Source organism: Camelus bactrianus, chromosome 36 (assembly GCF_048773025.1).
Source record: "Camelus bactrianus isolate YW-2024 breed Bactrian camel chromosome 36, ASM4877302v1, whole genome shotgun sequence".
NCBI classification, from domain to species: Eukaryota; Metazoa; Chordata; class Mammalia; order Artiodactyla; family Camelidae; genus Camelus; species Camelus bactrianus.
In genome coordinates this window covers 14,389,897-14,415,000 of record NC_133574.1, presented here as the reverse complement: position 1 = coordinate 14,415,000, position 25,104 = coordinate 14,389,897, and the positions used below count along the sequence as shown (strand labels likewise).

At 39.0% G+C, this 25,104-nt stretch overlaps 1 protein-coding gene across 15 annotated transcripts in view; it reads right to left on the bottom strand.

The window, feature by feature from the left end:
• Nucleotides 1-25,104, bottom strand: part of LOC141576166 (uncharacterized) — a 48,146-nt gene that overhangs the window by 19,985 nt on the left and 3,057 nt on the right. For 9 of the 15 annotated variants that reach the window (XR_012504403.1, XR_012504401.1, XR_012504393.1 and 6 more), the window contains one exon: nucleotides 24,501-24,587. The gene's annotated coding sequence lies outside the window, so the exon portion shown is untranslated. Of the gene's footprint in view, nucleotides 1-24,192; nucleotides 24,251-24,500; nucleotides 24,588-25,104 lie in introns of all 15 variants that reach the window. The other 6 variants (XR_012504402.1, XR_012504399.1, XR_012504395.1 and 3 more) reach the window with 1 other exon arrangement.

The following is a 25,104-nucleotide window of genomic DNA, read 5'->3' as shown; positions in this document are numbered from 1 at the left end:
CACCACGATCGCTCCCACGCCCGGGCGCGAACCCCGCTGAGGGGGACCCACCCGGCGTGCGCCCGGCCACGTCAGTCCCCCCCCCGGTACAGGGTGAGGACTGACGTTCAGGAGGCGGCCCCGGCCCCACCGAGGGTGGGGAGCGGACACGCCTCGCTTACCGTCTCGACCCCTCCCCCACGCCTCAAGAGAGGCGCTCGGGAGACACGACCACCGCAGGGGTTACCCGAGAGGACTCGCTGGGGACGGGAAGCGATGCCGCCGCTCGGCCTCGGGCACCTGAGGGACAACCTGGAGCGCTCCAGGGGCACCGCAGAGGACCAAGGCGAGACACGCTCACACCCCGACGAGGGGGTACGTGGCGTGGCGGCGGGGCAGCCCTCCCCCGCCGCGGGGGAGGGCCGCTCGCGAGACAGGACGCCGAGCAGGCGAGGAGGCGAGAGTGTCTGCCGCGTCGCAAGACCCCGGCCTCGCCGACACCACAAGGCACGGGAGACCGAGGTCGGGCCGGAGTCCGCACCCCTGCCTTCCCCCCGCCACCCACGGGCGGCAGAGGAGAGGCGAGGGGCCCGCAGGCAGAACGAGAAGAGAAGCCACGTTCGCCATGAACGTCCCCGTCCCTCGTCTGGCGCGGCTTAGGCCCGGCCCGGGGGAGCATGACTTCACCACATCGGTCAGGTGAGTGAATGAGTGAGTGAGTGAGCGAGCGAGCGAGCGAGCCATGTGGGGCAGGGAGGCCCCAGAGGGGAGGGCCCGGCGAGGACAACCACCAGAGGGGCCTGCTTCAGCCTCGCCAGGCGCCACCCACTCCTCAGTCCTCTCCGAGGAGAGCGGCCAACGACCCCAGGCGGGGAATGCCTGACACGCGGCACGGAGCCTACGGGGGTGGGGTCGCGCCGGCCACCACCGGGTGCCTGCGGCGGGGAGCGCACGGGGTAAAAGACCCACGCCGCCACCTCACCCCACCGCCCTCGGGCCACCAGAGACCGGAGGTGGCACCACGGGCCACGTCAGCCGGACGCGCACACGAGAGCCGGCGCGCAGGCCCGGGCGGGCGGCTCAAGTGTCAGAAGCGGAGTCGGCTACCAGGCCAGGGCTCACGCAGAGAGAAGCCCAGAGCCTCGCACGCGTCCGGAGACCCAACACTCGGTGACAGACACCGAGGAAGACCGTGTCAGCACCTATCTGCTGGCAGAAAATGCCCAACACGACAGGAAAAATGACAGCGCCCAGAAACGGGGCGGGTCCACGATTTGCAAGGGGGGACCCCGGGACCTCGGTCCGGCCACCTGCCCCCAGCCCTACCCCCATAAATGGCAGCCCCGAAGCTCTCGGGGGCCATCTGATCGACCGGGGTGGGGGGGGGGGTTGGTAGGGGGAGGGGAGAGGGGAGGGGGATTAGGAGGAGGCTTAGGAGGAGGAGTGGGAATGGGAATGGGAATGGGAATGGGAATGGGAATGGGAATGGGAATGGGAATGGGAATGGGAATGGGAATGGGAAGGGACGAGAGGGAGACGGGATCAGGCCGGGGACGCCCTGCCCTTTTCTCGCCCGCGTGGCCGGGGACTCGGGGAGATGCCACAGAGGCGCCTCCGACGAGAGGGCCCCCCACGAGGGACCGCTCCCGAGCACCGGGCCCCGGGCCCCGGGCCGGGGAAAGCCTGCCTCCCCCACATCCCTCGCAGGACGCCCCCGTGCCGGTCCCCGAGTCCGGATGAAGTCTCGGTCCCTCCAACGCCACCAGAACCCACGCGGGCAGGCTTACGGGCCGGGGGGCACCCCCTCCCAGGCCTCCCGCGCCAACAGGGGCCGGCCCAGCCACGTCTCCGGATCCATCGGGACTCAGAAAACATTTCATCCAAGGAGGCGCCTCCGACGACCGGGAACCCCAGCGCGCCCGTCCACGGCCTCACCGCACTGGGCCCGGGCCGCTCCTCGCCTCAGGAGCAGTCGTCCAAGGGACGCAGACGAGGGCCTGACCACCTAGCCGCCGGCGGCCCGGGCGCGGGACACTCTCTCCCTTTCCCCCGCGGCGGCAAGGCGCAGGCCGTGTCCGATCGGCTCGGGTCGGTCTCCGCGGCTGGAGGGGCACAGGCGGATGCTGGTCGACCAGGCCAGGCCACACGGCTTCCCCCGGCACACGAGATCCCGGGAGCGCGGCGACAGTCACCCCCTCATCATCCTGCGAGTCCAATCTGCGCCGAGAGCAGGACGCGCCCGCGGCTCAGCGCCACGGGGACTGTCACCGCCGGTGTCGCCAGCCTCCCCGAAGTCTGCCTCGGGCCCCGCCGCCGAGCCCCATCCCTTGCCGAGGTCGCCGACGCTCGGGAGAAGAGGGACGATCTCAGAGCGGCAGCCAGATGGCGCCCGACAACCGTCGCCAACGTCCCCGGAACCGATCCCGACCGCCGCCGGCCGCCCAAACGCCCGAGCTCGTCCCGGACTGAGGCGCCGGGCGGCCCCGTGGCATCCGCCTCGGAGCCCGCTCACCCTCGTCACGGCACGGCACGGCACGACACGAGGCGACACGACGCGACGCGGCGCGACGCGACCCCGGCAACAGATCAGGGCGGGGAGGACGGAGGGAGCCGGGGTTTGGCAAGACACGGCCGGCCGGGCGGCTGCCGCGAAGGGGACGCGCTCCCCACGCGATTCCCCGGGCGGGGGAGATCACACGGACACGCCGGCGTTGCCGGGGCCGACGCCGCGGGTGGCCCAGAGCGACCAGGACGAGATCCCGGGTTCCCGGGTGGGAGGTTGGGAAGGGGAGGAGGGGAAGAGGGAGGGAAGGCGGGGGCTGGCAAACCGAAACCAGGCGAGCGCTCAGAGAACAACGCAGGAATCGGCTTTGGAGTCCGTCCTCTCGAATGCAGGAGGTCTTTCGAAAGCAGACAGGCAAAGCCCAGAAGCTAGAAAAGAAAGGATGAAGACCGCGAACCCCATCGAAGCGGAAAGAGAAATCGATCTCGGCACAGATCGCGACAAAGCCCAAAGACAACAAACGGGCGCGTGGGGAAAACGCACTCGCGGTCGGTCGTGAGAACACGGACGTCAGCACGGCTGACCACAACCGCAGGAAGGAGGAGGGAAAACAAAAAAATGCGGGCGGGGGTTCGGGGGGGCGAGTCGATAGCCACCCGCTCGGTAAATCGAGGTTCAGTGCATCTACACAGAGCAACACTGTGCATGCGCATCCGCGTGTCTGTGTGTGCGTGTGTGTGTCGGTGTGTGTGTTTGACACAGTCAACGTGGACAAGGAAACTGTAGCCCCATCCGAAAAAAAAAAAAAAAGAAAGAAAAGAAAGAAAGGAAAGAAAGAAAGGAAAGAAAGGAAAGAAAGAAAGGAAAGAAAGGAAAAAGGAAGGAAGAAAGGAAGGAAGGAAGGAAGGAAGAAAGAAAGGAAGAAAGGAAGAAAGAAAGGAAGAAAGGAAGAAAGGAAGGAAGGAAGGAAGGAAGGAAGGAAGGAAGAAAGAAAGGAAGAAAGGAAGAAAGAAAGGAAGAAAGGAAGAAAGGAAGGAAGGAAGGAAGGAAGGAAGGAAGGAAGAAAGAAAGAAAGAAAGAAAGAAAGAAAGAAAGAAAGAAAGAAAGAAAGAAAGAAAGAAAGAAAGAAAGGAAACATGAAAACAAACGACAAAACCCACCACCAAAGGGAAATCAAGTTGTAGAACTACTCTGGGGTTTAAAAACAAAAACAAAAACACCGTAGAAAAAGCACAACCGCAGCCCATCAGGGGTTCCTCTCCTCAACAGTCCAAGAACTCGGTCAACTCCACCTCCTAGAAGCCAGAAAACCAGGGATGAAACACGTGCAGGAGACCCAAACGGACGTTTTCAGTTTAAAAGGAAAAAAAAAATTATTTTTTTCCTCCCCCAAATGGGGGAGGGGGCGAGGGGGAGGATGGAGCGTAGAACTCAGCGGCAGAGTGCCTGCCCAGCACGCGCGAGGTCCAGGGTTCGATCTTCAGGACTTCCGTTCAAGTCAATAAGGAAGTCGGTAAGTCAGGCAATCACTAAGTCAGGCAACAAACCAGCAAAAGAAACGAATTACCTCCCCTCCCCGAATAAACAAACAACCACCGAAAGCAACAACAGCAGCAAGAACCAAAAAAAAAAAAAAAAAGGCCTAAATAAATAAATAAATGTAAGTAAGTAAATAAATAAATAAGTAAGTAAACAAACGAACACAATTTAAAAAAGGGGAAAACGCACACATTTCCGTTTCCAAGAGATATCCGGACAGGCCCAGAACCTGGAATCTCGACAGCAAGTTCCAAAAACAAGCAGAAAGTGCCTGCTCCTGACGGAACACGTGATAGAGACCACCGTTCGAGATGGGGCCGGGTGGGCGGGTTGGCGGGCGGACACAGAGCTCTCGACTCATACCTGACAGAATCCTCTCTCCGACGGAAGACAGAAGGCAACACGAATTTAACAACCTTTTATTATAGAAACTCTTATCAAAATGGGTATAGAGCAACATATCTCGAGAGAGTAAAAGCTTCTTATGACAAAACTACAGCCAGTATAATACTCAATGGTGAAAAGTTGAAAGCCTTCCCACTAAAATCTGGAACAAGAAAAGAAATTTGTGTCTCACCACTTCTATTCAGTATAGCATTGGAAGTTCTAGCCACAGCAATTAGACAAGGAAATTATAACAGTTCCAAACTGGAAGAGAAAAGGTAAAATTGTCATTATACATGGATGACATAATACTATATATAGAAAACCCTAAAAGCTGCACACAAAGACTACTAGAGCTGATAAAAGAAACTGGCAAAGTAGCAGGATACAAGATTAACATCCATAAGTCAGAGGCATGTCTTTACACTAACAGTGAAATATCAGAAATGAAAGTAAAGGAATAATTCCTTTTAAGACTATATCAAAAAAAAAAAAAAAAACTTAGGAATAAATCTGACCAACAAAGTTAAAGACTTATATGTGGAGAATTACAAAATTCTAAGGAAATTAAAACGATTTAAAGAAATGTACAGATATCCCATATTCTTGGGATTGGAAAAATTAATATTGTTAAAATGACCATATACCCAAAGCAATCTACAGATTTACTGTGATTCATATCAAATTACCCAGGACTTATTTCACAGAACTATAACACATCATACTAAAATTTATATGGAATCAAAATAGACCCAGAGCTGCCTAAGCATTACTGAAGAAAAAGAACAAAGCTGGAGGAATAATCCTTCCAGGCTTCAGACAATACTACAGAGCTACACTAATCAAATCAGCATGGTACTGGAACAAAAACAGGCATATGGATCAATGGAAGAGCATAGAGATGCCAGAAATCATTCCACAAACTTTTGGTCAATTAATCTTTGACAAAGGAGGCAAGAACATACAATGGAATAAAGACAGTCTCTTCTGTCAGTGGTATTGGGAAAACTGAACAGCTGCATGTAAATCAATGAAGTTAGAATACTCCCTCACACCATACACAAAGAGAAACTCAAAAAGACTTATAACTTTAAACATAAGACAAGGTACTATAAACCTCTTAGAGGAAATCATAGGCAAAACATTATCCCACATAAATCTCAGTAATGTTCTCCTGGATATTCTACCCAAGCAATTGAAATAGAAGCAAAAATAAACAAATGGGACCTATCTAATTAAACTTATAAGTTTTGTCACAGCAAAGTAAACCATAAACAAAACAAGGAGACAACCTACAGAATGGGAGAAAATATTTGTAAAAGATGAATTTGACAAGGGCTTAATATCCAGGATATATATGCAGCTCATACAACTTCATAAGAAAAAATCATAACCAATTAAAAAATGGGCAGAAGGTCTAAGCAAGCAATTCTCCAAAGAAGACATACAAATGGACAAAAGGCACATGAAAAAATGCTCAATATCAGTAATTATCAAAGAAATGCAAGTCGAAAGTACAATGAGGTATCACCTCACAACAGTCTGAATGGTCATCATTCAAACGTCCACAAAGAATAAATGCTGGAGAGGATTTGGAGGAAAAGGAATCCTCTATACCATTAGTGGGAATGTAGTTTGTTGCAGCCATTGTGGAAAACAGTATGAAGAGTCTTCAAAAGACTAAAAATACACTTACCATCTGATCCAGCAATCCCATTCCTGGGCTTATGTCCAGAGGGAACCTTCATTCAAAAAGATACATGCACCCCAATTTTCATAGCAGCACTATTTATAATAGACAAGACATTGAAACAACCTAAATGTCCACTAACAGATAACTGGAAAGAAGTTGTGGTATATTTATACAATAGAATACTACTGAGTCATAAAAAAAGAATACAATAATGCAATTTGCAGCAACTTGGATTAACCTGGAAAATGCTATTCTAAGTGAAGTAAATCAGAAAGAGAGAAACATTCCATATGATATCTCTTAAATGTGGAATCAAACAAACAAACAAAAAAAAAGGCTAACTTATTTACAAAACCAAAACAGACTTATTTACAACACCAAAACAGACTCACAGACATAGTAAACAAACTTACGGTTACCAAGTGGATAAGGATGTGGAATTAAAGTTTGAGATTTGCAGATACTAGTTACTGTACATAAAATAGATAAACAACAAGTTTATACTGTATAGCACAGGAAACTCTATTCAATATATTGTAGTAACTTATAGTTAAAAATAATATGAAAATGAAGATATGTTGTTCCTATATTATTGAACTATTGTGATGTACACCAGAAATTGACACAACATTGTAAACTCACTATACTTAAATAAAAATATATTTTTAAAAATGGGCAGAAGACAGATATTTCTTCTAAATAGACATTTCTCCAAGGAAGACATACAGATGGCTAACAGGCACACGAAAAAATGCTCAGTATCACTAATTATTAGGGAAATGCAAATCAAAACTACTATGAGGTTTCACCTATTACCAGCCAGAATGGCCATCATTCAAAAGTCCACAAATGATAAACGCTGCAGAGGATGTGGTGAAAAGGGCACCCTCCTACACTGTTGGTGGGAATGTAAATTGGTGTAGCCACTTTAAAGGACAATATGGAAGTTAATTTAAAAATTACTTGTTACCATGTGATCCAGCAATCCTACTCCTGGGCACATATCTAGAGAAAAATATAATTCAAAAAGACACAGGCACCCCAATGTTCACAGCAGTACTATTTACAACAGCCAAGACATAGAAACAACCTAAATGTCCATTGATAGATGACTGGATAAAAATTGTGATAAATTTTTACAATGGAATACTACTCAACTATATATATATATATATATATATATATATATATATATATATATATATATAAAAGTTGTATATAATGTGTATATATAATATCATTTGCAGCAACATGGATGACCTGGAGATCATCATTATAAGTGAAGCAAGCCAGAAATAGAAAATTTCTACATTTATAAGTGGAATCTTAAAAAAAAAAAAAAAAGACACAAATGAACTCACCTGCAAAACAGAAACAGACTGACAGACATTGAAAACAAACTTATGGTACCCAGGGATGAAAGGGAGTGGTAAAGGATAAATTGGGAGTTTGAAATTTGCATATACTAACTACTATATATAAAACAAATAACAAGTTCATACTGTAAAGCACAGGGAACTATTCAATATCTTACAGTGACCTATAATGAAAAAGAATATGAAGACAAAAATATGTATGTATATGTATATATATGACTGAAACATTATGAACACCACAAATTACACAACATTGTAAAATGACTATATTTCAATTAAAAAATGCATAAACATAATAAGAGAATAGCATATGAAATACAATTTAGGGACCTGTGGAAATTATTGAAGATCTGGAGAGACCAGCTTCAGTTAGATTAAGTCGAGAGGCTTCTATTACCTTTTCACAGATAGACCGAATGAAGATACAAAGCAGACAATAGTAACTAATGTTTGGAGACCACAGAGAAAATGGAGAGGGGTTAGGCTGGGGCCACCGTTCAGTACAGAAGTCTCATGGGCTTCTGGCTTATGCTTCTGAATTGTATGTCCTATGCCTTTTAATGAACATCTGAGTTGTACAGAGATGAGAGAGGTTACACCTGCAGACCCTGAATTCACCATGAAGCCTGTTTAGTCCTGCAGTATTCTGAGCATTGCTGGAAGGCTCTCTGTCATTTTAATAATAACAGATTTATCACTTTGTTTATTGAGCATTTGCTATATAGAAGGCACTTTACATATTAACTCACTGGAATTCTTTAAATTCCTAAATAATTGTTGAGTCGTTTCACAGATAAGAAACTTGAGGTTTCTATCAGGCTGATCTATCCACAGTTATAGTTAAGAATCAGCAGTTTGTTGACACTGTCTGCCTTATGCACTTAAAATTAGTGAAAAATACAGCTTTGTTACATGTTTTCAAAATTTATAATAATCAATAAAGAGTCATGAGTTTATCTGAGCATGTCCAGGGTATTTCACACTATACCTCATGTGATAATTTTGTCAATAAACATTTGTTGTTTTCCAGTGTCTATATATCCCTGATTGTATCTGAAGGATATAAAAAAGTCCGCACAGAAACAGCAAACAAGGTCTGAGCCAACTGTACACAAAGTCCCCTTGCCCAGCAGCATCATGTCAACTCTCTGCACACAGAACTCTTCAGGGAAGCCCCATCAGAACCTGAGTATCTGTGAACTTTTACAAAATAGTGACCTGAATGATGTGGTGTGGATTTCCATCAAGAATTACAGGCTTTTGTGGATTCATCCCAGAGAAAATTCTTCAGAGATGTGGTGCTAGAAAACTTCAGCCATCTGGTCTCAGTGAGTCTGTCAACAAAGACTTCTTTACTTAAGTATCCAGACAAGCTTCCACATACCTCAGACCTCAATCAGCCCCCATTCATGTCTGGTCAAAGCCACGGCAGCTGTCTGAAGGTGTTTACATCTAGTTTGTCCATCACTACACTGGTGCCTTCCTGATCATGATTCTTGTACTCAGTTCTTTCTTGTATTCAATCTCTAAGACACAAAACAGTGCTGGAAAGTCAGTGATTATTTCTTGCATGAATGAGTAAGTGGATTAAAGATTTACTAAGTAAATGTAATACTGTAAGCATTAAGCTGTGCAAATTAAAATAACATAGTAGAAAGAGCAGACATTTCCCTTTTCTACATAGAAAGATTTCTCTGGTGGAGCTAACATTTATTGGATTGCTTTTGACAAAAAAATATAGTTCAATCAACTGTGGAGTCATCTAGTTCCTTTCTAGTTGAAAACACTGAGCATTCTTAACTCTGTCTTTGCTCTCAGATCTCTCTGCACTGGCAACAAAAGAGTCTCACTATCTTGTCTTGGAATCAGAGTGATCTTTCTGCTCTGGTGAAACCGTGAATGTTTTCAGTTTTCAAGATGTTTTTCTTCCAGCAGATATTCCTATGGCTTAGTGTAGACTGAGCTGGAAATAAAAATCAACTTCCAGCTTCTCTCTGGAAGGAGCTAGACTGCACATCTATCTCATGGGCTGACCCTCCCAGCTGCTGTCCAAAGTCTACATTCTAACTCACTCCTCTCCCTGGAAGCTGGCAGGGCCCTCTGTGAGCTTGAGCTGGCAGGGGGGTAATCCCTGCAGCTTCTGCCCCTCACTTGACCCAGCCAAAACTACCACGGCCCAGCTTCTCCCTGGAAGGAGTCTGACTGCACATCCAGCACCCTGACTTTTCCAGCTACTGCCTGACTCTGTCCTCTAGCTTGTATGTCACTTAGAGCAAATGGAGCCCAGCACTCATTAGTTTCCTGGAGTCTGCAGAGAACAAAGTGGCAGTTCCTCATGGCCCTGCAGGCTTTCCCACAACTACCCACCCTGGCTTGCTCCAGCAATAGAGACCAGCTCCTACCTTCTCTACAGACAGTGTCAGGCTACACATGCAGTGCCCCAGCTTGTCCAATTGCTGCCTGAGGGCTGGCTTCTAATTTGCCTCTCCTGGGGCACTGACAGTACCTCAGTCTCCTGGGAGCACCTAAAAAAGGCACTATGAGCAAGAACAAGGTTTGAGAGGCACCTAGAAACTGGCTGGGCTGACTTGTGCCAAACATTTCTGACGTAAGGCAAGACTCTGAAGATTGGGAGAGAAGGCTATTTGGTCTAAGGCAAATAAACTAACATGGAGTCAAGAAAAATGAAGAAATAATGAATATACCCTAAGGAAAAAAAAAAACCAAAATGAAAACAAAGATACACTCCAAAAACAATGACTGTATGATATGGAGATAAGCGATATACCCAACAGAAAATTCAAAATAGTGTTCCTAAAGATTCTTTCTGAGGTCAAAGGAGTAATGTATGAAAAAAAAAAGGGGGGGGGAAATAAATAAAATCATGTGAAAATAGTTTAAAGGAATTATGTAACATCAATCAGTCCAAAGACAAAATATTGGAGGGCCAAGAGGAAGACAGAAAGAAGCAGAAAATATATAGAGTTAAATCATATCTGAATTTTGTTCCAAACCTGAGGAATAAAACAGACATCCAGGTCCAGAAACCCCAAAGGACATCAAGTAAGAGAATTCAAAGTGAATCACACCAAGACACTATAATCAAATTGTCAGAAGTTCAAGACAAATAGAGACTGTTGAAAGCAGCAAGAGAAAAATCAACTTGTTATATAAATACAAGGTAATTCACATAAAGCTACCACTTGATATTTTCAGGAGAAACTTTGGAGGCCAGAAAAGACTGAGACAACATAAACCAAAATATTGCAAGGTAAAGATAAACTGCCAACTAAGAATACTACACCTGTCCACAAAAGAAAAAAAAAGAAAAAAAAGAAAAAGAAAAAGAGAGAGACAGAGAAAGAATTTCTCAGACAACCACACCTAAAGGAATTTAGCAAGAACTTTCTTAAAAGAAATGTTAGAGGGAAGTCTTCAAGTTGGAAGAAAAGGATACTAAACAGCAACACAAGAGCAGAAGACAAACTGAAACTTAATGGTAAAGGTAAATATATACAGAAAAACAGAATACTCTATTACTATAATGATGGTAGCAAATTGCTACTAATACTACTATAAAAGTTAAAAGATGAAAGATTTAAAATAACTATAACTAAATTAGATTGCTAGATACATAATAGAAGTAGATGTATGTAAACTGTGATATCAGTAGCATATAATATGAATGGAGAGATAGAGGCGTCTTATGTGCAAGTGAAATTAAGTTGCTGTCAAATTAAAATAGGCTGTTATAACTAACAGGTATTGCAAACAAGCCCCTCGGTAACCACAAAGAATATACCTGTGGTAGAGAACAAAAAAAGAGAAAAGAAATAAAAACATATTAATACCAAAAACAATGGAACACAAAAGAAGACATGAAAAGAAAAAGAGAAAAACTGCAAGACAAACAGAAAACAGTTCAAAAATGACAACAGTAAGTCATTCTTGAGCAAATATTATTTTAGCTGTAAATGGGCTAAACCCCCTAATAAAAAGATACATAGTGGCTGAATGGATTAAAAAGCCAAGATCCACCTATATGTTGTCTACAAGAATTCATCTTAGATTTAAGGACACACATAGGCTGAAAGTAAAGTGATGGTAAAAGATATTCCATGAAAATGGTGACCGAAACAAAGCAGGAGTGGATATTATACTTGTCCCAGACAAATGTGACTTTTAGCCAAAAATGGGACAAAAAATGTATTATGTAATTATAACCATGTCAATTCACTAGGAAGGTATAACAATTGCAATTATTTATACACATCTAATATCAGATCATCTAAATATGTAAAGCAAACATTGACAGATGTGAAAGGAGAAATTTAATGCAATACAATAGTAAGCATTTCTATATCTGATTTTCAACAGTGGATAGAACATTGAGACAGAAATCAATAAACAACCAGTGGACCTAAACAACACTTTAGACAAATGGACCTAACAGACATACACAGAACTTTTCATCCAGTTGCAGACTAATTCACACTTTTTTCAAGTGAAAACAAAATATTTTCCAGGATAGATCACATGTTATGTCACAAAAGGGACCTTACAAATTGAAGAAGACTGACATCATACCGAGAATCTTTTGTTGCACAATGAAATGAAACTAGAAATCAATTACAGCACAAAATTAAAAAACTCCACAAATATGAGGAAACTAAATAACACAATCTCAAAAACCACTGGGTCAAAGGCAAAATCAAGAGAACTGCTGATTATAAAATTTGAATTTGAGAAAGCATAACTCACTTCTTCTCTCTAAGACTTTTAGATAAAACTAGACTCATCACAAGGCAGATGTCTGTTATTTATGACTTATTAACTGTGACTAATGGCAAATTATACCTCTACATGCAACAGGACACCTTTCATGTGAAACATTTTACTAAGTGCTTAGGAGTATTGATTTTTAAACTGAGGTCATGTTTAAAGTGTTCTGTATAGAAATCAGTGAATTAATTGTGAATGTCTATTACTCACTTCAATCACAGAGAATTCAGAAGCAATGTCCAGCCCTGCACATGACTGAACAGGATTCATGCAGATCTTGGGGTTAGCAGGTGCAGATTCTCTAACTACACACCTCAGATGTCCATTACCAGACATGTGGACAAAGTCAGCATCGCAAGCCTGTGGCTCCAGGGACTTCTACACTGAAAGATGGCCCTATTCTGACCCTCCAGTGACCTGAGGTCTCCCATTTCTTTCTACCTCTCAGCTTTGATGGTCACACAGCATTGCTTCCCCAGGGTCACACTCACTCCCACTGGTCTGACAGTAACAGAATCTTCCAATAAGTTTCAGGTATTTCAGTCCTTCAAAAATTTCCACAGGACCCTATGTGCTGCTCTATCTACTGCAGTTTCTCTCATCAACATACAGCCATATTTAAGGAAAAAATATAATTTATACATTGTTTTCCAGTGTTTAAATGTGAACGAAGTTTACTTACAAAATGAAAACTGGATGGATTTGTACAAGACGGAAGATAAGTATTTTATTTAAAATTGGCAGCCATTTTCAGAGGATGCAGTTACTAATCAAAACTATGACACTGAACTCAGGTCAGATCGCTGACCCCTCACTACCCTCCATGCTCCACACTCACAGGAGCACTGCTGTTGTCCTCTGTGCCTCCTGCACCTGTGCTGTTTTCAGCTGACCTCATTCTGACACATACACCAGCACAACTAGACAGTGAGCCTCTGCTTCCTCAGTCTCCCTCCACTGTGTTCACCAAATGACTAATGCACATCAGATGCCAATCAGCCGTTAGTGAGGCATCTTTCTCCTGTGCCCAAGGGACTGAGACAAAGACAGCCACTCTCATTTTGGTGTAATGTGAAGACTTTCAACAGCACAAATACTGGGAAGGAGAATATTCAATTTCTGGGCCACAAAACATCTCAGGGACCTAGGGAAACATAACAAGAGCCCCTTAAATCTTTTATTACTTCTTGGTTTTATAGAGAAGATTCAGGCCTGTGGAGAAGCCTGCTCACCTACTGGCAACAGAGAAAGAGGAAGGACTTGCTTCTCTGTGATTGCACTGTCAGGATCACAGCTAACCTCCATCAGTCTCTGGATTTTCATTTACAAAAAGTTCAAGCACTAAAACACAACTGAAAAAGGAGAAAGAAGCCACGACATTTTAGTTTTCCACAATACCCAGGCTCACCTGCCACAAATCCTCTAACCATCACCTGGCACTGTGCTCTAAGAGAAACAGAGACCATTTCTCCTCTCCCAGATTCAGAACTAATATGGCTTTACATGCTGCTGCTCATATACAAAATATGAATTCTCTTAATTTACATACAAGTAAATAAAGTCATTGAATTTTATATGTTAATGAATCCATGCTACTTAGAGTCTTACTCAATTCCCCCAACCCTGAAACCCAGGAGGCCCTGATTAACACATGTGTATTTCACTCTCCACCTCTATGAAAGCCTCTCTGAAATTACTCAGATTTACTACTCTTTGTTTATTCACTGATTCTCCAGTATCCACCTCAACCCTCTGGAAACCTCATTCCCTCCCTGTCTACCTTGCCCCTGCCCCTCAGGATACACTTATCCTCACACATCCTGCCTCTACTATGTAGGGTTTTAAGTAATGTCACTTCCTCAACAATGGCTTCTGTCCCATGTAATTGGCTACTCACCAAGGAACTTATGAATTTACTCCATAATAGAGTAGTTTAATTAGTAATTAGTACTCCATGCTGAAGAGTTCAGTGACACCCAAAGCTCAAGTTTCTCAACATGTGTATCATAAATGGAACATCCCATATGTAGATTTCACTGAATATGTCACTACTTCATGAGTCCTATAATACAAATGGTGAACCACGATTAATAAGAAGACAATCAAAATAAATCTGGTTGATATATGTCTTCTTTTTAACAAAATATTTTCCATTTAATGAGGTAAATCATGTAAACACAGTTATGGAACATATATTATGTATACAGATTATTTCTGTTTTTTTTTTTTTAACAGTCTCAAAAGTAACTTTCTCAACTTTGCACAGAAGTGTCACTGTGGATTCTGTTTTTTCTCAGTACTGTAGAAAATCTGAAACAAAAAGTTCTGTGCTTGTCTTTATCTAAAATAACTTGTATCTGCATTCTCTCAGATTATGAACCCAAGTGTGTCCATCTATGTCCTTCTACTATGGTCTGTCTTTGTCTACATGGTGCACACGGATGCTTCAGCCTCACCCCATGTTATAGTGTATTCTCAGTGCTGTCCTGCCTGTGAACAGTTGTAAGCTGTTCTTCTGAGGGGGAGCAAAGTCTGTAATGACCTACATTGCCATCCTGGTGACATCACCCCACAATATTTTTTATTTCATTTCTGATATCTTCTTTAACCCAATAGTTTATAAAGAGTATGCACATTAATTTTCACACATTTGTGAAATTTCCTATTTTCCTCTGTCATTAACTTTTGGTTTTATACCATTATTGTCAGATATGATACTTGATATGATTTCAATCTTCTTACATTTGCTGAGCCTTGTTTTGTGACTTAACATATGACATACCTAGAGAATGTTTCTTGTGTGCTTGAGAAGAACGTGCATTCTGTTGCTACTGGGTGGAATACTGTGCATATGTCTGTTAGGTCTATTTCTTTAAAGATGTAGCTCAAGTAAATATTTCTTTATTTATTTTCTGTCTTTAAAAACATAGACTGAGAGTGAAGGGATGGAAAAAGATACTTCAAACAAATAGGGAAAAAAGGGGTGAGCTACACCTAAAACAGTCAAAAAGACATTAATCTAGCAAAGGTCAAAAGAGGCAAAGAAGGTCATTATGTAATGACAGGAGTCAATCCATCCAAATAATGTAACGATTATAAATATTTATGCATCCAACATCAGAGCAACTACATATATGTATAGCAAAAACAAGCTAAAAGGCAGAATAAACTACAGTATGATAATAGTTGAGAACTTTAACACCCCACTCTCCACAAGTGATAGATCATCCAGACAATAGTTCAATATAGGATCAGTTGACATGAACAACACTAAAGATCAAATGGTCCTAACAGTCATATATAAAATATTCTGTCTAACAAAAGCTGAATATAGATTCTTCTCAAGTGTACAAATTTTTTTTTCTAGACAAGACCACATATTAGGTCATATATCAAATTTCAACAAATTCAAGACTGAAATTATATCAAATGTCTTCTCTGATCATAGTATAAAACTAGAAATCAGTAGGAGGAGGAAAACTGGAAAGCTCATGAATATATAGAAATTGATCAACACTCTCCTAACCAAAGAATAAATTTAAGAGGAAATAACAAAGTGTCTTGAGACAGACTAAAATGGAAACAAAGCATACCAAAGCCCATGAGATATAGCAAAACCAATTCCGACACGGTGATTTATTACAATAAATGCCTAACTTAAGAAATAAGAAAGAGCTCAAATAAACAATCTTACTTTTCTCCTCAAGGACCTGGAAAAAGACCAAACTGAGCCAAAGTTAGCAGAAGGAAGAACATAATAAAGATTACGGCAGAAGTCAATGTGATAGACAAAAAAACAGTAAAATTTAGCAATATTAAGAGCTAGTTCATTAAATAAATAAATAAAATTTTGAACTTTTAGCTACACTACACAAAGAAAAGGAGAGAGGACCAAAATCAACAAAATTATAAATAAGAGAGAAGACATTGCAACTCTACCACAGAAATAAGAAGGATAATAAATTACTATGAACAACTATATGCAGATAAACTAGACAACCTAGATAAATGGAAAAAAAAAAATTCTCAGAAACATACCTACCAAGAGTGAATTAGGAAGAAATAGAAAATCTAAATGAACCATTTAACACTGTGGAGAATAAATCTGTAATCAAAATTCTTCAAATGAAGAAAAGGTCAAGATCAGATGGTTTCACTGGTAAATTTTACCAAATATGTAATGAATTAATGCCAATCCTCAAGTCTTTTAAAAAATAGATGAAGAAGGAAAATTCCCAAATTCATTTTACAAGGCTAGCATTGCTTTGAAACTGCCAGAGAAGAAAATTTAGGTCAATAACCCAGATGAATGTAGATTATAAAATTCTGAATACATACTAGCAAATCAAATAAATGTGATGCCATCGCATTAATAGAACAAAAGAAAAAATATAATGATCAATAGATACAGGAAAACACTGAACAACCTAGGTATAAAATGAATGTAACTCAAGGCCACGGTTCAAAACATACTCAGTAGTTGAATTCTGAAACTTTCCCCTAATGTCAGGAACAAGGCAAAGGAGCCCACCCCCACCACTCACTCAGCACAGTAATGGGAGTCCTAGCCAGAGCAGTCAGGTAAGGAGGAGACAGGAAAGTCATCAAAACTGGAAAATAAGAAGTACAAATATCTCTAGTTTAAGATAACATGATTATATCTATAGGAAGTCCTAAAAACTTCACCAAAATCCCATTAGAACTAAGCAGCATAATCAGTAAAGTTGCAGAATAAAAATTTTAAATGCAAAAATCAGTCATATCTCTATACACTGAAAATTATCTGAAAAAGAAATAAAACAATTCTATTTATAACAGCATCAAAAACAATAAAATAATGACTAAATTCATCCAAGGTGATAAAATATCACTCTAAGAAATAAACTAAAACATACAGACAAATGTAAATTTATCCCTTGCCTATGGATTGGAAGAATTAATATTGTTAAAATGTCCATACTACCCAAAGCCATCTGTTGATTTAATTCCTATCAAAATCCAGTGGCATTTTTTAAAGTAGGAAAAAAAAATACAAAAATTTATAAGGAACCACAAAAGACCTTGTACATACAATGTTGGAGATATTGCACTCTATATCAAACTATAATATAAAGCTATAATAATCTAAAATAGCATGGTACTGCCATAAAAACAATGGAATAGAACTGAGAGTCAAGATACAATCCCATGCATGTAAAGTCAACCAGTATTTGACAAGGTGGTCAGGAAGACTCAGTGGAGCAGACAGTCTTGTTAATAACTGGGCTTGGAAAATTTTATATTCACATGCCAAAGAATAAAATTAGACCTGTATCTAACACCACTCTGAAAATTAAGTATAAAGGAAAGAAAGGCAAATATAAGACTGGAAGTCATAAAATTCCTAGAAGAAAACAGTAAAAGTCTTTTTAACACAGGTCTTAAAAATTATTTTTGATGATACTTTAAGCATAAACAATTAAAAAAAAAACAAATGAAACTACATCAAACTAAAAATCTCCTACACATTGAGACAATCAACAAAATGAAAAGACAGCCTATATAATGGGGAAAAAAATCTAAAAATCTTATAACTAATAAGGAGTTGATATCCAAAATACATATCATACAACTCAAAAGCATCAAAACAAATAACCCACTTAAAAGCTGTGCAAAAGACCTGGAAATACATTTTTTCCAAAGAAAATACATGAATTTCCAACAAATACATGAAAATGTGCTCAACATCACAAAACATTAGGGAAATTAAAATCAAACACGCAAGGAGATTTCAACTCAGGATTATTAGGATGAATTTATCAAAAAGACAAGAGGCTTACTATTAAACGCTAGCAAAGATATGGAGAAAAGGGAACATTTGTGTACTTTTGATTGGCTTATGAGTTGGTTTGGCCTCTATGAAAAACACTAGAGAGGTTCCCCAACATTTAACAGGACTACCATATGACCCAGAATTTCCACATTTGGGAAATGTATCTAAAATAATTGAAAACATTATGTTGAAGAGATATCTGCACCCATGTTCACAGCAACATTATTTATAACAGCCAAGAGATGATAACGACCTATCAACAAATGCTTGCATATAAAAGTTGTGCTATATTTAGACAATGGAGTATTATTCAGCAATATAAAGAAGGAAATTCTGCCATTGGTGACAATATGGATGGACGTTGAGGGCATCATGCTAAGTAAGAGAAGTCAGGCAGAGCAAGACAAATACTGTATGACCTGATTTATATGTGAAAAAAATAAGCAAAAATTAAAATATCACATTTTTGGTTACCAAAGGTGGGCAGTGGGAAGAGGGAGAATTTGGTGTAGGAAGTCCAAACATACCAACATCCAGTTATGGGATAAACAAGTATTGAAGTGTTATGTACAATGTGAATACAGTTAACAGTGCTCTATGGTATATTTGAAAGCTGTTAAGCAAGTAGACCTCAAGTGTTCTCATAACAGGAAAATATATTTTGTTTCCTTTGTTTTTTGCATCTACATTTAGATGATGTATGTTAACTAATCTTATGTGATAATCATTTCACAATATATCAAAGTCAAATCATTATAATATGCATTTGAATCTTAAACAGCACCATATTGTATCTCAATAAAACAGGGGGTGGGTAATTTATAACAGTTTTACAATAATTTTCTTGAAATTAAAGGAAAATCTTGAAACAAAAGAAAATGGAAACACAACTTACTAAAACTTATAAAATACCATGGAAAGAATTATGAGTTTATTACAACAAATTAGTATGACAAGAAAAAAGAATTGCAAATAAACAACATTACTTCTCAAGGGACTAGCGCAAAAAAAAAAAAAAATCCCACTAAGTTCACAAGTAGCAAAGAAATGAAATAACAAATGTGAGAGAAGAAATAAATAAAGACTATAAATATTAGAAAACATCAATGCTAGAGGTTGTTTTTGAAATGGTAAAATTGACAAACTGAGCTATACTAACAAAGGGTAAAACAATATGCAAATGAATCAGAAATGAGAGGCGATATTATAACTGATACAACAGAAATACAACAGGTTATAATAGGTGACTATCAACAAATACACACAAATAACTCGGATATCCTGGAAATAATAAACTCCTAGAAATATAAAAACTACCAAAACTGACTAATAAACAAAACAGAAAATCTGAACAAACCAATGATGAATGAAAAGATTGTATCAGTAATAAAAAAATAAATAAATAAAAAAATAAAAAGAGGCTAAGACCAGACAGTTTCATTGGGATATTCAACCAAACATTTAAATAGAATTAATACAGTCATCTCAAACTTTTTAAAAACATGAAGAGGAGGCATATTTACAAATTCATTTGATGAGTCCAACATTACCCTGATATCAAAGCTAGATAAGAACACTACAAGGGGGAAAAAAAAACTGGCAAGTATTACTGATAAATATAGATGCAAAATTTCTCAATGAAATATAAGCAAATCAAATTCAATGGTATATTGAAAAGATCATATACCATGTCAAGTGGAATTTATCCCTGAATCCAAGGACAATTCAACCTATGTAAATCAAACATGTGATGCATCACATTAATGAATGAAATATAAAAATCGTATGGTAATCTCAATTGATGGAGAAAAACATGTGAAAAAATTAAACAACCTTTCATAAACAAACAAACAAATAATAAAAAGCCTCAACAAATTGCTATACAAAGTAAGTAATTAAACATAATAAATGTCATACTGGACAAATTCACAGCAAACATCATACTCAATGGTGAAGTGTTTTCTGACAAAAATATAAAGAAAATGTTTGTGCACTCACCATTCCTTTACCACATAATACTGGAAGTCCTGGCCAGAGCAATTAGGCAAGATAAATACATAAAAGTAATCAAAATTGAAAAGGATGAAGCAAAACTATTTGTTTGCATTTAATATGATCTTATATGTAGAAAATCCTAATGATTCCATCAAAAACCTATTACAAATAATAGACAAATTCAGTCAAGTTGCAAGATACAAATATCAACATGTGAAGAGCAGTGTGTTTCTATATACCAACAATAAACAATTTGAAAAATAAGTTTAAAAAGCATTCATATTTAAAATGTCATCAAAAAAATTAGGAATAAATTAAACCAAGTAGGTAAAATATCCTTACAGTGAAAATGACAAAACACTGATTAAAAAAAAAAAAAAAACTGAAAAAAAGATAAATGGAAAAAATTTTCATGGTTATGAATTAGAAGTATTAAAACTGTAAAAATGTCTGTGTCACCCAAAGCTGTCTATAGATTCAATGCAATCCCTATCAAAATTCAAATGACTTTTACACAGAAATACAGAAAACAAGCCTAAAACTTGTATGGAACCACAAAACACCCCTAATAGCCAAATCAACCTGGTCAAATAATTAATCTAGAGATATCACAATTCCTAATTTCAAACTTTATTACAAAACTATAGTAATCAAAAATGGTAGGTAACAGTAAAAAATGGAGGCCAAGTCCAATGAAACAATCAAGTGCTCAGAAACAAACCCACTTATATAGTGTCAACAAGTACTTCACACGGGAACCAAGAAGATGTAAAGGGAAAACTATAGACTCTTCAATAAATTGTGCCGGAAAAAAACTGGATAATGGCCTACAGATGAATACAATTGGACCCCTTTCTTGCAGCACTCACAGAAATTAACTCAAAATGGACTGAAGGCTTAAATATAAGACCAAAAACTGTAAAACTACTTGAAGAAAATGTAAACAAAAAGCTCCTTGCTGTGGTTTTGGCAAATATTTTTTGGATATGACAACAAAGGTTCAAGTAACAAAAGCAAAAACAAACAAGTGGAACTACAGCAAATTTAAAAAACAACAACAACAAAAAAACCAAACCAAACCAAACAAAACAAAAAAGCCCCCAAAAAAACCTCCATAGCAAAACAAATAATCAGCAAACTAAAAAGCAACTACAGAATAAAATAACATACAGGCAATTTTTTTTTCCATTTTTTAATCAAAAAACTTTTTTTATAAAATATATAAGTAAGTCATAAAATAATAGTAATAAAATAAAAAATTAAAAATTAAAAATAGGCTAAAGGACTTGAGTAGATTTTTTTTCAAAAAGACATATAGATGGCCAATAGGTACATGAATAAATGCTCAACATCACAAATCATCAGGGAAACGTAAATCAAAATCACAATGACACATCACGTCACACCTGTTAGAATGGCTATTATAAAAAAGAAAAAGAAAATTTGCAAGAATATGAAGAAAAGGTAACACTTGTTTAATTTTTCAGTCAAAATATAAACTGGTACAGTCGAATGAATATAAAAGAATTAAATTGGACCCCATCTTACACTACTCACAAAAATATCTCGCAATAAAATAGTCAAATTGTGACTTGAAATCATAAATACCGTAAAAAAAATCATAGAGTAAAATCCCCTTGACCTTGATCTTGTAAATAATGATTATTTAGATATGACTCCAAAGTACAGGCAACCAAAGCAAAAGCAAAAAGAAACAAGCAGGACTAAGTCAATGTAAAAACTTCTGCATAGAAAAGAATTTGAAAAACTTAAAAGACATCATATGGAATGGGAGAAACTATTAGCAAACCATCTTTTGATAAATGGTATTTACTGAAGTATATAAATACCTCATACAACTTAGCAGCCAAAAAAATAAAATCTATTTAAAAATGAATTAAATATCTGAATAGACATTTTCCTTAAGAAAACGTACAAATGTCCAACATGAAAAGGTTGTCATTAATCATCAGGGAATTGCAAATCAAAACCACGAGACCTTATCACAACTGTTACAATGGCTACAGTCAAAAAAGACAGGTGAGTACAAGGATTGGAAGGGATGTGAAGAAAATCCTTGTGTGTTGTTGGTAAAAATGTAAATAACCACAGCCACTAGGAAAAGCAGTATGGAATTTCTGTCAAAAATTAAAAGTAGTATCCAGGTGTCCAAGCACCATTTGTCAAAGAGACTATCCTTTGCCCACTGAACGTGTTTTACTTCCATCTCAAATAGTAGTTGACCTAGTATACAGGGGTTTACTACTGGGTCCTCTATACTGTTAATTTAAACCATGTATGTATTTTAATACCAATATCATTGTGTCTCATACTGTAGCATTGTGATTTAGTTCTAAATCAGGAAGTGTGATGACTCCCAATTTGTTCTTTCCCAGGATTGCTCTGGTGTCTGGGTCACTGGTAGTCACATAAAAAAATTTTAAGATTGATTTCTCTCCATGTGTAAAAAATGCTGTTGGAATATTGATAGAAATTGCACTGAAACTGTAAATGGCTTTGGGTATTATGGACATTTTAACCTTAATTCTTCTGTTCCATTAGCCATACTTCTGGCCCAGTGTATCTTTCCACTTGTTTTGTCTTCTTCAATTTTTTCCATAGAAGTCTTATAGTTTTCAAAGTACAAATTTTTCACTTCCATAGTAAAGTGTATTCTTAGGTATTTTATTGGTTTTAATGCTATTTTGAATGAGGAAACTCTAGCATCTACAATAAATGTTGCTGGGAAGATTGGAAAACCACAAGCAGAAAAATGAAATTGGAAACTTACTTTCCGCTACTCACAAATATAATTTAAAATGGATTAATGACTGAAATGTAAGACCTCATACTTTAAAACTCCTAGAGGAAAACATAGAGAAGAAGATACTTAACTCTGGTTTGGGTAATAATTTTGGGATATGACCCCAAAACACAAGCCAGAAAAGCAAATATCAACAGGTGGGACTACATCAAACTAAAAAGATCCTGCACAGCAAAAGACATAATCAGCAAAATATAAAGCCTAATATAGAGTAGGAGAGAATTTTTGCAAATCATATATTGGATGGAGGGTTAATATCAAAATATATGTAGACCTCATATAACACAATAGCAAAAAAAAAAAAGAAAAAAAGAGTAGAAAATCCAATATAAAAAATGGGCAGTGAATCTAAATTTATATTTTTCCAAAGAAGACACCCAAATACACAAAATGTACATGAAAAGATATTCAACATGACTAACAATTAGGGAAATGAAAATTGAAAGTGGAATGAGATATCCCCTCCCTCCTGTCAGAAAGGCCATCACCAAGAAGACAAGAGACAGTGCTGGCCAGGATGAGGATAAAAGAAAACCCCTGTACACTGTCGGTGGGGATGTAACCTGGTTCAAGCACTATGGAAAAGCTATAGAGGTTACCCAAAAATTAAAAAGAGCTACCATATGCTCCAGCAGTCCTCCTTCCTGGTGTGCATCTGAAGGAAGTGAAAACAGGGTATTGAAAAGATAGGTGCATTCGCATGTTTATTACAACATTATTCACAATAGCCAAGATATGGAAATGACCTGAGTTTCTAACAATGAAAGAATGGATAAAGAAGAAATGACATTGACATACAATGGAATATTATTCTGCATTATGAAAGAAGGAATTTCTGCCATTTGTGATATTACAGATTGACCTTGAGGTTATTATGCTTGGTGAGATGAAATAAACAGAGAAAAGACAAACGTAAGATATCAGATATACAAAAACAAACGAACAAACAAAAAACAAGCAAGCAAACACTTAGAAACAAATTGTAAAATGGTGGTAACTAGGTGTCGGGGTGGAGGAAATGGGGAGATGTTAAAGGGTACAAATGTGCAACCAGAAGATAAATAAGTCATGCAGATCAAATGCACAGCACAGTGATTACAGACTACAGTGCTGTACCAGTCTCCAAAGTTCCTAAGGTACTATCTTGTGAATATTCTTGCCACAAAAAATAAAGAAAATTATACTTGTGAGTCATGTGAGAGGTATTAAATCTGTTTGTGATCACATTGCTGTATGTAAGTGGATCAAATCAACACACTGCAGACTGTGAAAAAAGAAAAAGTAGAGCTGCATGATTTCACTTACACGTGTAATCTAAAAACAGCCGAATTCACACAAAGAACAGAGTGGTGGTTGTCAGGGCCTGAGAGTGGGGAAATGAGAAGATGCTCAAAGAGTACAAACGTCCATGTTTAAGATGACTAAGTTCTGGGAAATCTCATGAACAGCATGGTGACTACAACTAACAATGCTGTATTATTTATCTGAAAGTTACTGAGAGCAGATCTCAAAAATTCTCACCACAAAAGGGAATTTTATGGGTTTATGGAAGTATCCTTATTGTGATAATCATTTCACAATATATATCTGTATCAAATCACCACATTACTTACTGGTAGGGCTGTGTCTGGGTCACTGTCTCTCAGGACTCAGAATTCAGTGAGTCTGTTTCACTTCATGGCTGAACATATTCAAATGGCCTGTTTATAAAATAAAAATAAAATGACTAATAATTCATTGTGACTGACTTCAAGAATTTTTTGTTGTTTTTAATTTTGTTCCCATGCCTACATTTCACACTACTGGAACAAAATCAAATATACGCCAAAACAAATAGCACATTACAATAATGATACCAGAGTCGTGAACATAAATATTCAATGTTTCTTCCTGATGTTTTCTAATCAGAAATGTTTTTTAAAATATTCAAACTCACCGGGTCCTAGCTGATAGCTATGTGACAAAAGTCAAATAAGACAAAATGACAGACAACCCTGCAAGTGGTTTTAGATAATTCCATATTTTGTGCCAGAAATTAATTACCTCTTAGAAAATCACATAAAAATACTTGAAGCTCAAACCCTGGAACGTTTCTCAATTTCATCAAACTCACATGTTATTATAATATCTGTGTCCATTTAGGTGATGAGGTAGGTAAAGATAAAAAGTGATCTGTTCTTCTGTGTTTAGTACAATTAAAATAACTAAAAATGATTA